Source organism: Bufo bufo, chromosome 4 (assembly GCF_905171765.1).
Source record: "Bufo bufo chromosome 4, aBufBuf1.1, whole genome shotgun sequence".
Classification (NCBI taxonomy): domain Eukaryota; kingdom Metazoa; phylum Chordata; class Amphibia; order Anura; family Bufonidae; genus Bufo; species Bufo bufo.
The window spans coordinates 532,966,389-532,979,335 of record NC_053392.1 but is presented as its reverse complement, the minus strand read 5'-3'; the positions used below and the strand labels follow the sequence as shown (position 1 = coordinate 532,979,335).

The 12,947-nt window shown below is 44.2% G+C and overlaps 1 protein-coding gene across 2 annotated transcripts in view; it reads right to left on the bottom strand.

The window, feature by feature from the left end:
• Positions 1-12,947, bottom strand: part of PLCB1 (phospholipase C beta 1) — an 895,755-nt gene that overhangs the window by 841,690 nt on the left and 41,118 nt on the right. The gene's annotated exons all lie outside the window — the stretch shown is intronic.

Below are 12,947 nucleotides of genomic sequence, written 5' to 3'. Positions count from 1 at the left end.
ATTTATGCATCCAGCACATTTCCAGAGAACACAAGGTAGATATACAGTCTCACATAGGTACATAGTTAATATGGTTGAAAAAAGACATAAGTCCATCAAGTTCAACCAAGGGATAGGTGGGGACGCGAATCCCAGAAGGAAATGAGACTTGTTTTCATAAGCATTAATGTCATTTACTTTTAAGAATTTGTCTAAACCCTTTTTAAAACTGTCCACTGTTTCTCCTGTGACCACGTCCTGAGGAAGTCTATTCCACAGATTCACAGTTCTTACAGCAGCTTTGACACTTCTGGAGACTGAACTTTTTCTTCCCCAGCCAGAGGCAGTGCCCCCCCAGTTTGTTAAATTCATTCAGCCTTCAGATAAATTACTGTTCCATCTGCTAATTCAGGGATAGCGCAGTTTTTATTGAAAAACAGCCGTGTATTTTGTAATCCTGAAAAAAACTTTCAATTTAAAAATTACATAAAAAAACATGAAATAAGTTTTCCGGGGACAAAAAATTAAATATTGTCAAAACGGGTCAGCATGTTGGAAATAAAGAAAAAAAAAAGCCATGCTCACCTCACTGATAACCTGCCTACCCCATTCCGAGGCTGCCCAGACCCTTGCCGTTCTCTGCTCATACTGTAGCGGTAAGGTCCTGACACAGGCTGGTCATGAATGGAGAATGACGAGAGTCCAGCAGCCTCATAATGGAGCAGTGGGGGATCAGACTTTTTTTTCCCTTGGACAATCCCTTGAAGCCCAAAAAACCCTTGAAATACCGTAACAAAAGAACTTTGCTATAGTTTTCTGGTTTGTGCTGTTGATATCATTGGTTCCTGGGATAAAGTTGAGCATGAATGAGAAAATTTGCCCTTGATCTAATTCCAATATTCAGATTTTTTTTGCTGCTAAAATGCTAGTCATTAAAGGGGGTATACACTCCAAGAAACCAGCAAAGGAAATCTTGTGTAGCAAATATCAGTCTGCATTAAAAATTAATTTGCAGGTTTCTACTTTAGTTGCCATCTTTGATTCCAATTTTTCCTCTTGAAGGACATTTCATAGATATTTTGTATTTTATACTGTTGCTAAACAATCCCATGGTGAAACTGTAGACTTATATATACCATAACTGCTTATATAGCATGCAGCCAATGTGACCGCCATGTCTATTTTCCATTCACACCATGATAGGCTGCACACATATTGGAAGTTCCACATCAAGCCCCCGTGCATCACTTTCAGAGTGCGACAAGTATGATTTACCGAATGATTAAATGTACATGACATACATTTCAAGTGACAACAGGGTAAATCAGCTCAGAGCTACGAAGCTACGAAGAGAGTAACGTGATTTATGGATAAACTGCGCAGTGCTTCCCTCCCTAAGGAGGATTCAATTGTGCAAAATAACTGCAATGTCAGATACCTGTCCTCACACTTCATAAATAAAAATGGACACTTATCAGCATCACTTGCTAAGCTGCATATCGCAAGCACTTTCAGTCAAGAGATATAAAGCATTAGAGCCAAGCAAAACCTGCTCTGAGTGTTTATACATAAATGAGGTCTATAGTTTCCCATCATAGATGTTTATGACATATATAAAAAAGTGACCCATAGCAAACATGCACAATGCCCTCCATGAAGGTACAGTGTTTTACCACTCGCTCCTTGGTCTTTGAAGAAGGAAATGCTAAGCTTCTCATCACCCAGTAGAAAAGGGGATGTACTGTTCCTCTCCGAGATCCCCATAGCAGTGGCATGGTCTGCCTCTAGGGCATTACTATACTATACCTTTAAATTATGTTACTGCTTGACAGAGTCCTCAAACTATATTAGTCTAGTTTCACTTATATGGTAAAGCACTCTGGATGGCTGTTCCAACATGAAATGTCAGCCTATTTGTCGGGTTGCGGCCTGATCTCTGCCGGACCCCATTATAGTTAATGGGGCCAGCGGGCATTCCGGTAACATCCGGAAATGCCGGATCCAGAGGACTCCAGCAGGTTGTTCTCTGTCGTAGACTGTCAATGTAGGTATGTTGCCCAGTATAGATGCATTATGAAACACGGTGTTCAAAATGTTTATGAAACACCTTTTTCACTTTGTTCGACACAGATGTCAGAGAAAGTGGATAAAATGGATGGCAACTTTTATTTTTTATAACTTTTTTTTATTACAATCTCTTACACTTAATAAAAAAATTAAGGAGGTCATTTATTAAGATTGGCATTTTAGCCTTCAGTCTTAATAACCCCTATAGCTAGCGGTGGATCAGCCGAAGTCATGAAGAGGAGCAGACCACTACATAACTTTGGCGTATCCTGTGCCAGTCTAAATGTAAGCCAGCTCCTTTGCTGGCTTGCATTTAGACCATTTTCTACGCCTACAACAGGCCTGCCGGCCCATCCCATTTCCCGCTCACTTATTTAGATCTGTCGTTAGCAGGGAAAAGTCGCGGATTGCGGTCCAAATTATCTTTGCGTCGCAATCTGCACCAGAAATACACCTAATATAGGCATATTTCAGTATAGTAAATGACCCCCTAAATTTGTAAATTTAGTGAGAAATCTGGGTCATCGAGCTTTGCGTTCTGCATGGTCAGGGAGTGTTTGTTGCATGCATGCTGAGAAACTGGGTGGGGCAGGGTGAACTCATACTAAATTTTGCTATGGGGACCTATTACACTTTTGTAAGTCCCTTGCTACAGCCATCAAGATTTTAGTCTATATTGGCTGTTACATTCATTTGAAGTGGTCATAAATGTTCAATAACTCTTGGCGAAGGATGAATGATAGTTCTGGGAATGTTCTTTCCCAAATGATCTTTCATCCATGAATGATCTTTTTTTCAACTTTCATCTGACTATCAAATGAAAACTTCACATACGGCCCACCTCATCAGTTAGCTAAAAGAAAGAATTGCTAAATTTCACCCCATGAATGACTGTTCTGCTTCAAATTGTCTGTTTCAATCAACTTTAGACCACATGGGTACCTTTATTCTGATGGGTGCCATATTAGCTTGAAGGTTGTATTCGGAGGTTGCGTTCAGCTGTAGGACAATTGTGTGCACGAAACCTAAAAATAATGGCTGAAATTTTGGAGGTTTAATTTGTTGGTGTGTTTCCATGAAAGTAATGCACAGGAAGAATCTCAGGAACACTCAATGGAGGTTTTTTTTTGGCTAATCCTCCCCCCCTTTACCGGACCTGTAAAGGAAAGATGACTTACTGTACCTGCCTCCTGGAGCCGGCTCCACGCGCATCCTACCCCAGGCCTGCGATGCTCCACTGGGCTCCCTTGATGTCAACATCCAGTTTGACATCACCCTAGTCAATCAGTGGCCATGGCAGAGAATGGATCCCCTTGCATCATATGGCCATTTATCATGACATAAGGGGAGCTGGTTACCGCTGTGGGAAGTGATTGATTGCGGCTGGATGTTTACATAGAGGGAGCCCAGCGACGCATTGCAGCCCTGGAGGAGAAGGAGCAGGGAGTCAGTGCCAGGAAGCAGGTAAGTAATCTTCCCTTTACAGGTCCAGTAAAGTGGAGGGGTTTGACAACCACGCCCCCCCCCCCCCCCATTCTTGCACAACCCCTTTAATGATAAAGACCATGGGAAAAAATTGAGGAATTATAATTTTTGGGTGGTTATCTTTTCATTCACAAGCTCCCATTGTTATATTTGAAGAGCTGTAGTTTAAATATTACTTGCTGATTCACAGAGACATCTGCAGACTTCTAAAATTTGAAAAGGGAAGCTCAGCATCATATTATTAATGAAAATGTTGATATTTCTACATAAAATATTGTTACAAAGAGATAACGCATTAAGGGGCAGACAAGTGAATCTAATGCAGCTCCAGTTCTCCGCTTTACCAGCAAAACAGAGAACAATTAGAGGAAATCATATAATAAGATTCAGTGGGATTATGCAAGTATTGTCTTGTAAAAGGCAATCAGGCTTTACCGTACACCATATAAAAAAAATTGCTTACAGTATAAATATATCACCAGCAAACAGATGCAGACTTTATAGCTCTGCAGTTTCCAAGGCAACAGTAAATAATATTTGACACATACTTAGATTAAAGCACAATTTAACTGAAATTAAATGCAGTAATAAAATGTCTACATAGAAATGACATTTATGAATGGGATTCCATCTCTGCAATATTTCACTAATAAAGCCACAGAAGACAGAGGTGGTGGAATGTGCTTAGCTCGAAAGATAGGTCTGAGCACAGATGTTGAAGCATACTGATAGGAAGGATGGTAGAAACCAAAACTCATGTGCTCTACGTATAATAGTCATTTTGTGGTATTTCAGTCTGGTTAGCTTTCAATCTATCCACCTATACATTCATTCAATGCTATAGCGTATCTTCAGAAATAGCTAGCCTTAAACCTTAATTTAGGATTAGGTGTTTATTGGAATGTAGTCCTATATGTTATCCAACTGATGATCTTAAAAAGTAATTTTTCCAGCAGAAATTTCTGAGTCCAGGTGATAAATTCTCTTGGCCAAATGCGCTTTCATGGATTTAAGAATAATGTGAGGGAGGCATTGACAAAACTTAGATGCATGGCAATTTAGATGATAAGAATAGGTAGTCACGAGGTGGCAGAAATCATATTGGTGACATTATGTCTTAGTGGTGTCAGATGAAGGACACATTGCAAATAAAAATAACACGTTAAAGTCATGGACCGGTCTACAAGCTAATTAAAATGTACATTATTTGGTAAAGTTCTTCTACTGCAAACCCTTAAATCGAATCTACCTTAAAGGGGTTGTTCACCTCTGAGGACCTATTCTGCCAGATGCCCCAGCGTAGCCAGACCCTCAGACGCTGAAGATCTCAATCTCGCAACATCCAATTTGACGTGGGTCATGTGGTTGCTGCAGCCAGTGACTGGCCACAGCAGTCACATGTCACGCATGCATCATATGATCCGGTGACATGATGCACAGGTCAAATGTCACCGATATGGCTTAATATTGGCGGCAGCAGCTACATGACCTGTGTTGAGATTCGAAGGGGATCGATGGAGCCAGAACCCATAATTCCCACTGTGAGTCCGGACACACCTGGGGAGTCACATAAAAGGTCGCCAGGAGTGAAGAACCCCTTTAAAAATGTAATCAGTTATAATTAGTTCACCGCTTAATAAACAATCAAACATCTGATGAGGGTTTTTTAGAAGTATCATTAGTAAAATTACTTTAACACACAATGTCAGGCAGGTGCTGCAAAGGCAAATAAAATGATCAGAAACATCAATCAAAATAAGCCAGAGCACATGATGAGAACATACAGTAAGGAACCAGGGACAGCGAGCGCTCTCCTCCTCCGGCTGGCCCTGTCAGCATTTCAAATCCCGTGCCTGTCTTCATTCGGCGCAGGCGCTCTGAGAGAAGGACGCTCGCTTCCTCAGCACTCCCTCAGTGCGCCTGCGCCGATGACGTCACCGAAAGAGAAGACGTCATCGGCGCACTGAGGGAGTGCTGAGGAGGCGAGCGTCCTTCTCTCAGAGCGCCTGCGCCGAATGAAGACAGGCGCGGGATTTGAAATGCTGACAGGGCCAGCCGGAGGAGGAGAGCGCTCGCTGGCCCTGTCAATCAACAGGAGGAGGGGGCGTTTTTTTAAAAGGAGGATGCGGCGGCTACTAGCAAGTAGACGCCCTACTTGCTGGTAGTGAAGTCATTTGCATATTTTAAAAGATCGATTTTTAATGAAACGAAGCCACAGACCAAGGTAATAGCCCAATATAGGGAATAGTCGTTCAATAAGGATTTTAACAAGCCCAAAAATGAAAAATGTGTTTTGGGGGTGACAGAAGCCCTTTAATACAGTGCAGTCATCCTGTCCCCTTCGCAGAAAAGCACCCCCAAAGCATGATGTTACCACCCCCATGCTTCACAGTAGGGATGGTGTTCTTGGGATGCAACACATCCATCTTTTTCCTCCAGTTTGTTTGTGAAGTTTAGACCGAAAAGTTCTACTTTGGTGTCATCTGACCACATGACTTTCTCCCATGCATCCTATGGATCATGCAGATAGTCATTGGCAAACTTCAGACGGGCCTGGACATGTGATGACTTGAGCAGGGGAACCTTCCGTGCAATGCATTGAATTTTAAACCATGATGGCGTAGTGTTTTACCGACAGTGACCTTTGAAACTGTGGTCCCAGCTCTCTTCATGTCATTGACCAGCTCCTCCCTTGTAGTTCTGGGCTGATTCCTCACCTTTCTTATCATCAGTGATACCCCACGAGGTGAGATCTTGCATGGAGCCCCATTGCTCCAACAGTGAATCTATTTTCACCAAGCTGCATGGTAATTGCCCCGTAGCCCTTTTCAGCCTTATAAAGGTCCACAATTTTGTCTCTGGTGTCTTTTGACAGCTCTTTGGTCTTGCCTATGGTAGTAGTTGGCGTCTGACTGATTGTGGGGTGGACAGGTGTCTTCAAAGAGCTCAGACAGGTGCTACTAAGTTAGATTAATGAATGGAGTAGATGTGGACTTTTTAAAAGCACAGTAACAGGTCTTTAAGAGCAAGAATTCTTGCTGTTTCTCAGGTGTTCAAATTTATGTTCAGCAATGCAAGACAAAAAAATTCTTTAAGAATCATACAATGTTATTTCCTGATTTTGTTTATTTTTTATTCTGTCTACAATGTGCACCTACAATGTGAATTTCAGACCCCTCCATGATTTCTAAGTGGGAAAACTTGCAAAATCGCAGGGTGTTCAAATACTTCTGTTCCTCACTGTAGCTCACCCATAAACAAATCGGATGTCTGACAACATATGGAATATAGTGTTAGTTACCCCTATAACAGAAAGACATGAGCTGAAGCAGATGGCACAAGATCAAAGAGAATTGATGGATTGCAGTGCCATGACAGACTTAAAGGGCTTCTGTCACCCCCAAAACACATTATTTTTTTTTGGGCTTGTTAAAATCCTTATTGAACGACTATTCCCTATATAGGGCTCTTACCTTTGTCTGTGGCTTCTTTTCCTTAAAAATCAATCTTTTAAAATATGCAAATAACTTCACTACCAGCAAGTAGGGCGTCTACTTGCTGGTAGCCGCCGCAAAAAAACGCCCCCTCCTCCAGTTGATTGACAGGGCCAGGGAGCGCTCTCCTCCTCCGGCTGGCCCTGTCAGCATTTCAAATCCCGCGCCTGTCTTCCTTCTGGGCAGGCGCACTGTGAGGAGGACTCTCACCTCCTCAGCACTCCTTCAGTGCGCCTGCGCCGATGACGTCTTCTCTTTCGGTGACGTCATCGGCGCAGGCGCACTGAAGGAGTGCTGAGGAGGCGAGCGTCCTCCTCTCAGTGCGCCTGCGCCGAATGAAGACAGGCGCAGGATTTTTTTAAGGAAAAGAAGCCACAGACAAATGTAAGAGCCCTATATAGGGAATAGTCGTTAAATAAGGATTTTAACAAGCCCAAAAAAAAATATGTGTTTTGGGGGTGACAGAAGCCTTTTAAGCTGACTGTCGTATTGGGCAATTTGCAAGCGTCTTATAGGAGTAATTTTGCCCTCCTTTAGATGAACACTACATTAAAATAGATTGAACTGAATTAACCTGTATCTTTTTCAATCTTAGAAGCTATTATATGACTATGTATAAGTAAAAGAAATAAAACAAATGATACTTTAAGTAAATATGTCACCAATTTTTTTTCCTGCCTGTTAAAACCAGATAGTAGCACTTCTCCTTTTTTTTAATTAGTTTTTATTTTCGGATCACATTTCTTAAACATGATTATGGGGTCCTTCTATCTTCATTCAGCAGGACCTGCGGTGACGTTACCGCAGGTCCTTTTGCAGGCCCTGAAGAAAAAAAGATACCGGCTGCATGATCAAGTGGATGAGGTGAGTGTTTTTTTTTTATAACCCCTCAGTAGACATTTTATTTAGCATTCTGTTTTAAGAATGGTATTATTTTCCGTTATAGCCATGTTATAACGGAAAATAATAAAATCACCCGAACACCGAGCCCGAACTTCAGTGAAAAAGTCTGGGTTCCGGTCCGGGTACCCGAACTCGCAAAGTTCGGTACGAACACGAACTTTGCAGTTCGGGTTCGTTAAACTCTACTAATAAGGTGTCTGGGACCAGATTCTGCAGATCGTGTTAAAAGACTGAGAACAGTACATGTTGATCACCCAGATGCAGGTCTTGTTTCTGCATGGGCAAGACTTGAGCAAGCCTATGGTAGCTCTGAAGCCATAAAAAGCTCTCTATTCAAGAGACTGAAAAACTTCCCAAAAATAGGGAACAAAGACTATCACAAGCTCCAAGATCTAAGTGACCTCCTCATGGAGCTAGAGTTGGCAAAGACAGACTCGCGTCTACCTGGACTAAGCTTCCTGGACACTGCTCATGGTGTCAACCCAGTGGTGTCTAAACTGCCATACGGCCTGCAAGAGAAATGCGCACAACAGGGCTCAAGGTACAAAAGAGACTATAATGTATCCTTTCCTCCATTCTCATACTTTTTCAGGTTCATTAGTGATCAAGCCTGGACTAGAAACAATCCCAGCTTCAGCTTTAGTGAACCTAACTTGCCTGATTCATCCTCATCATTATCAAAGTATGATAACACAGCAGCTAAACGTTGTGGGATGACAGAGTTAAAGACCCTAATCGTCAGTGTCCTTTTCACAAGAAGCCTCACCCTCTTAAGAAATGTTGTGGGCTTAGGGCAAAGACTTTACAAGACCGCAGGGAGATTCTCCAGAAACCTGTAATATGCAACAAGTGCTGTGCTTCTTATAGCCATTTTGCTAAAGACTGTAAAGTTGTCATCAAGTGCACAGAATGCAGTAGTGACAGACATGTTACTGCTATGCATCCTACTCCACTTCCAGACAACCCACAGCAGCTACCTACCTCCACCTCTGTCTCAAATCATGGCGGGAAGCAACAAAGTCATGCCCCAGCTAAAGATAATGTTTCTGTCACGGCTGTATGTGGGCAACAATAGTAATACACAGTACAGAGCTACTGACTGGACCCAGAACTAGGGAGGATAACGGGTGACCCCTGTCCGACCCTCAACGCTCTCCCTATTCTGCTAAAGCACATGCCCGGATCCAAATGGCGGAAAGAGGCATGCCCACGTGCCTAAGACTAATGACCACTGTAACCCCTACAATAGTGGAAGGGGCACGGCCACCAGTGCCCTACTCAGTATATGGAGGGAACCGTGGCCACCTCAGATCCAGTCAGAAAATAAACAGGAACACAACAATGTCTGCACACTTAGCTGACGGTGTTGCAGCCGCAGAGAAGACGGATCCAAGGACAGGCTGGCAATATCCGGAGTGCTAGCTGCAGCAGAACACAGGTCCAGTGAACTGATAGCTACAAGTGAAGAAACTAAAGCCAGAGCTACAACTGAAGTGAGAACTATAATCCACATCCTATCATAGGAGGAGGGGTGATATAAAGAGAGGAAAATCAAACACATGAAGGACAGCTGTGGTGAAAGAAACCAAAAGTAAACAGAGTAGTGAGAACTCCTCCCAGCTCTAGTAGTGACATCATCACAGGGGTGGAGAAACAGAGCTGTGAGAACGTCCCAAAGCTCTGGTAGTGACAGTACCCCCCCCTCTACGGGTGGACTCCGGACACCCAGGACCCACCTTCTCAGGATGAGCCCTATGAAATGCCCTGATGAGGCGAGTGGCTTTAATGTCCGACACCGGAACCCACATCCTCTCCTCAGGACCATAACCCTTCCAATGAACGAGGTACTGAAGAGAACCGCGGACCATGCGAGAGTCCACAATTCTGGAAACCTCAAACTCCAGATTGCCATCAACCAAAATCGGAGGAGGAGGCAAAGAGGAGGGTACCGTGGGCTGGACATATGGTTTTAAGAGAGATCTGTGAAATACATTATGTATCTTCCAAACCCGTGGAAGATCAAGACGGAAGGCAACAGGATTGATGACTGACAAGATTTTATAAGGCCCAATAAACTTGGGACCCAATTTCCAGGAGGGAACCTTCAACTTAATGTTTCTAGTAGACAACCACACCAGATCACCCACATTCAGGTCCGGACCAGGCACACGTCTCTTATCAGCCACACGCTTATACCTCTCACTCATCTTTTTAAGATTACCCTGAATCTTTTGCCAAATGGTAGACAAAGACGAGGAAAATCTCTCCTCCTCAGGTAAACCAGAAAGAGCCCCTCCCGAGAATGTCCCAAACTGTGGATGGAACCCATATGCACCAAAGAATGGTGACTTATCAGAAGATTCCTGACGACGGTTGTTCAGAGCAAACTCAGCAAGAGGGAGAAATGAACACCAATCCTCCTGGTTCTCTGAAACAAAACAGCGCAAATATGTCTCCAGATTCTGATTGAGGCGCTCAGTCTGACCATTCGACTGCGGATGAAAAGCAGAAGAGAAGGACAGCCGAACCCCCAGGCGAGAACAGAAAGCCTTCCAGAACCTGGACACAAACTGCGTGCCTCTATCGGAAACAATATCAGAGGGAATGCCGTGCAATTTAACAATATGGTCGACAAAAGCTTGCGCCAACGTTTTAGCATTAGGTAAACCAGGGAAAGGTACGAAATGAGCCATCTTGCTAAAACGGTCCACCACCACCAGGATCACCGACTTCCCCGAGGAACGAGGAAGATCCGTGATAAAGTCCATGGACAGGTGTGTCCAAGGACGGGAAGGAATGGGTAACGGGAGAAGGGAACCTGAAGGCCGTGAACGAGGGACCTTAGCGCGAGCGCACGTCTCACAAGCAGCCACAAAACCCTCCACCGACTTACGAAGAGCCGGCCACCAAAATCTCCGAGCAATGAGATCCACCGTGGCTCTACTCCCGGGGTGACCAGCAAGAACAGTATCATGATGCTCCTTAAAGAGTTTGTGACGTAGCTCAGGAGGCACGAACAACTTCCCAGAAGGACAACGGGCAGGTGTCTCAGTCTGGGCAGCCTGGACCTCGGCCTCCAAATCGGAATATAGAGCAGAAACAACTACCCCCTCCGCCAAAATGGGACCCGGGTCCTCAGAGTTTCCTCCTCCCGGAAAACAGCGAGAGAGAGCATCAGCCTTCACATTTTTTATCCCAGGTCGGAATGTAACAACAAAATTGAATCTGGAGAAGAACAGAGACCATCTGGCCTGTCTCGGATTCATACGCCTGGCCGACTCCAAGTATGCCAGATTCTTATGGTCGGTAAAAACGGTGATAGGGTGCCTGGCCCCCTCCAACCAATGGCGCCATTCCTCGAAAGCCAACTTGATGGCCAACAACTCCCTATCGCCCACATCATAGTTTCTCTCTGCCGGGGAGAGTTTTTTAGAGAAAAAGGCACAGGGTCGCCACTTGGCAGGGGAAGGGCCCTGGGACAAAACCGCACCCACACCCACCTCGGAAGCATCCACCTCAACAATAAAAGGTAAGGAAACATCGGGATGCACCAAGACGGGAGCAGACGCAAAATTCTCTTTAATCTTAGAAAAGGCTGCAAGCGCCTCCTCCGACCAAGAGGAAAAATCCGCCCCCTTTTTTGTCATGTCAGTGAGGGGTTTGACAACAGAGGAATAATTCAAAATGAACTTTCTGTAATAGTTCGCAAAACCCAGAAAGCGCATCAATGCCTTCTGATTCTCAGGAAGCTCCCACTCAAGTACAGCACGGACCTTCTCGGGATCCATGCGAAAACCAGAAGCAGAGAGGAGAAAACCCAGAAATTGAATCTCCGATACCATAAAAAGACATTTCTCCAGCTTGGCGTACAATTTATTTTCCCGCAGAATCTGCAGAACCTGAAAAAGATGATCCTGATGGGTCTGAACATCAGGGGAAAAAATCAAAATATCATCAAGATACACCAATACAAATTTCCCCATTAAATGATAGAAAATACTATTAACAAAATGCTGAAAGACGGCCGGAGCATTCATCAGGCCGAAAGGCATAACGAGATTCTCGAAATGCCCGTCAGGGGTATTAAAGGCCGTTTTCCATTCATCCCCCTCTCTGACCCTGACCAGGTTGTACGCGCCTCTCAAATCCAATTTGGAAAACACCTTGGCCCCAACAATTTGATTGAAGAGGTCCGGGATCAGAGGAAGGGGATAGGGATCGCGAATCGTGATACGGTTCAGCTCCCTAAAATCTAGGCAAGGTCTCAGAGAGCCATCTTTCTTTTTAACAAAAAAAAAACCCGCGGCCACAGGTGACTTTGAGGGACGAATATGCCCCTTTTCGAGACTCTCGGAGATGTAAGTTCGCATAGCGATTCTTTCCGGTTGTGAGAGATTGTAGAGGCGTGCTTTTGGCAGCTTGGCGCCGGGAATGAGGTTAATGGGACAGTCAAACTCCCGGTGAGGAGGTAGCTCCTGAACACCGCTCTCGGAAAACACGTCCGAGAAATCAGAGAGAAATGATGGCACCGTTTTAGTAGACACCTCTGCAAAAGTCGCTGTGAGACAATTCTCTCTACAAAAGTCACTCCACTCAATTATTTGCCTTCCTTGCCAATCAATAGTGGGGTTATGTCTAGTGAGCCAGGGTAACCCCAAAACTAGAGGAGACGGCAATCCGTTAAGGACAAAACAAGATATATCCTCCACATGAGTGTCACCTACAGCTAGCCGGATATTGTGAACAATGCCTTTCAGAGATCTCTGTGAGAGTGGAGCAGAGTCAATAGCAAAAACAGGTATATCTTTATCTAATGTGCAAACCTGAAAACCATGCATGGCTACAAATTGAGTGTCAATAAGATTGACGGCCGCTCCACTATCGACAAAAATCTCACAAGAAATGACTTTGCTCTCTAGCGCCACCCTGGCAGACAGGAGAAAACGGGAACTGCAGGTCAGAGGAAAAGCATCAAATCCTACATCAACTTTGCCCAAAGTAGCAGATGAAGCAGAACTT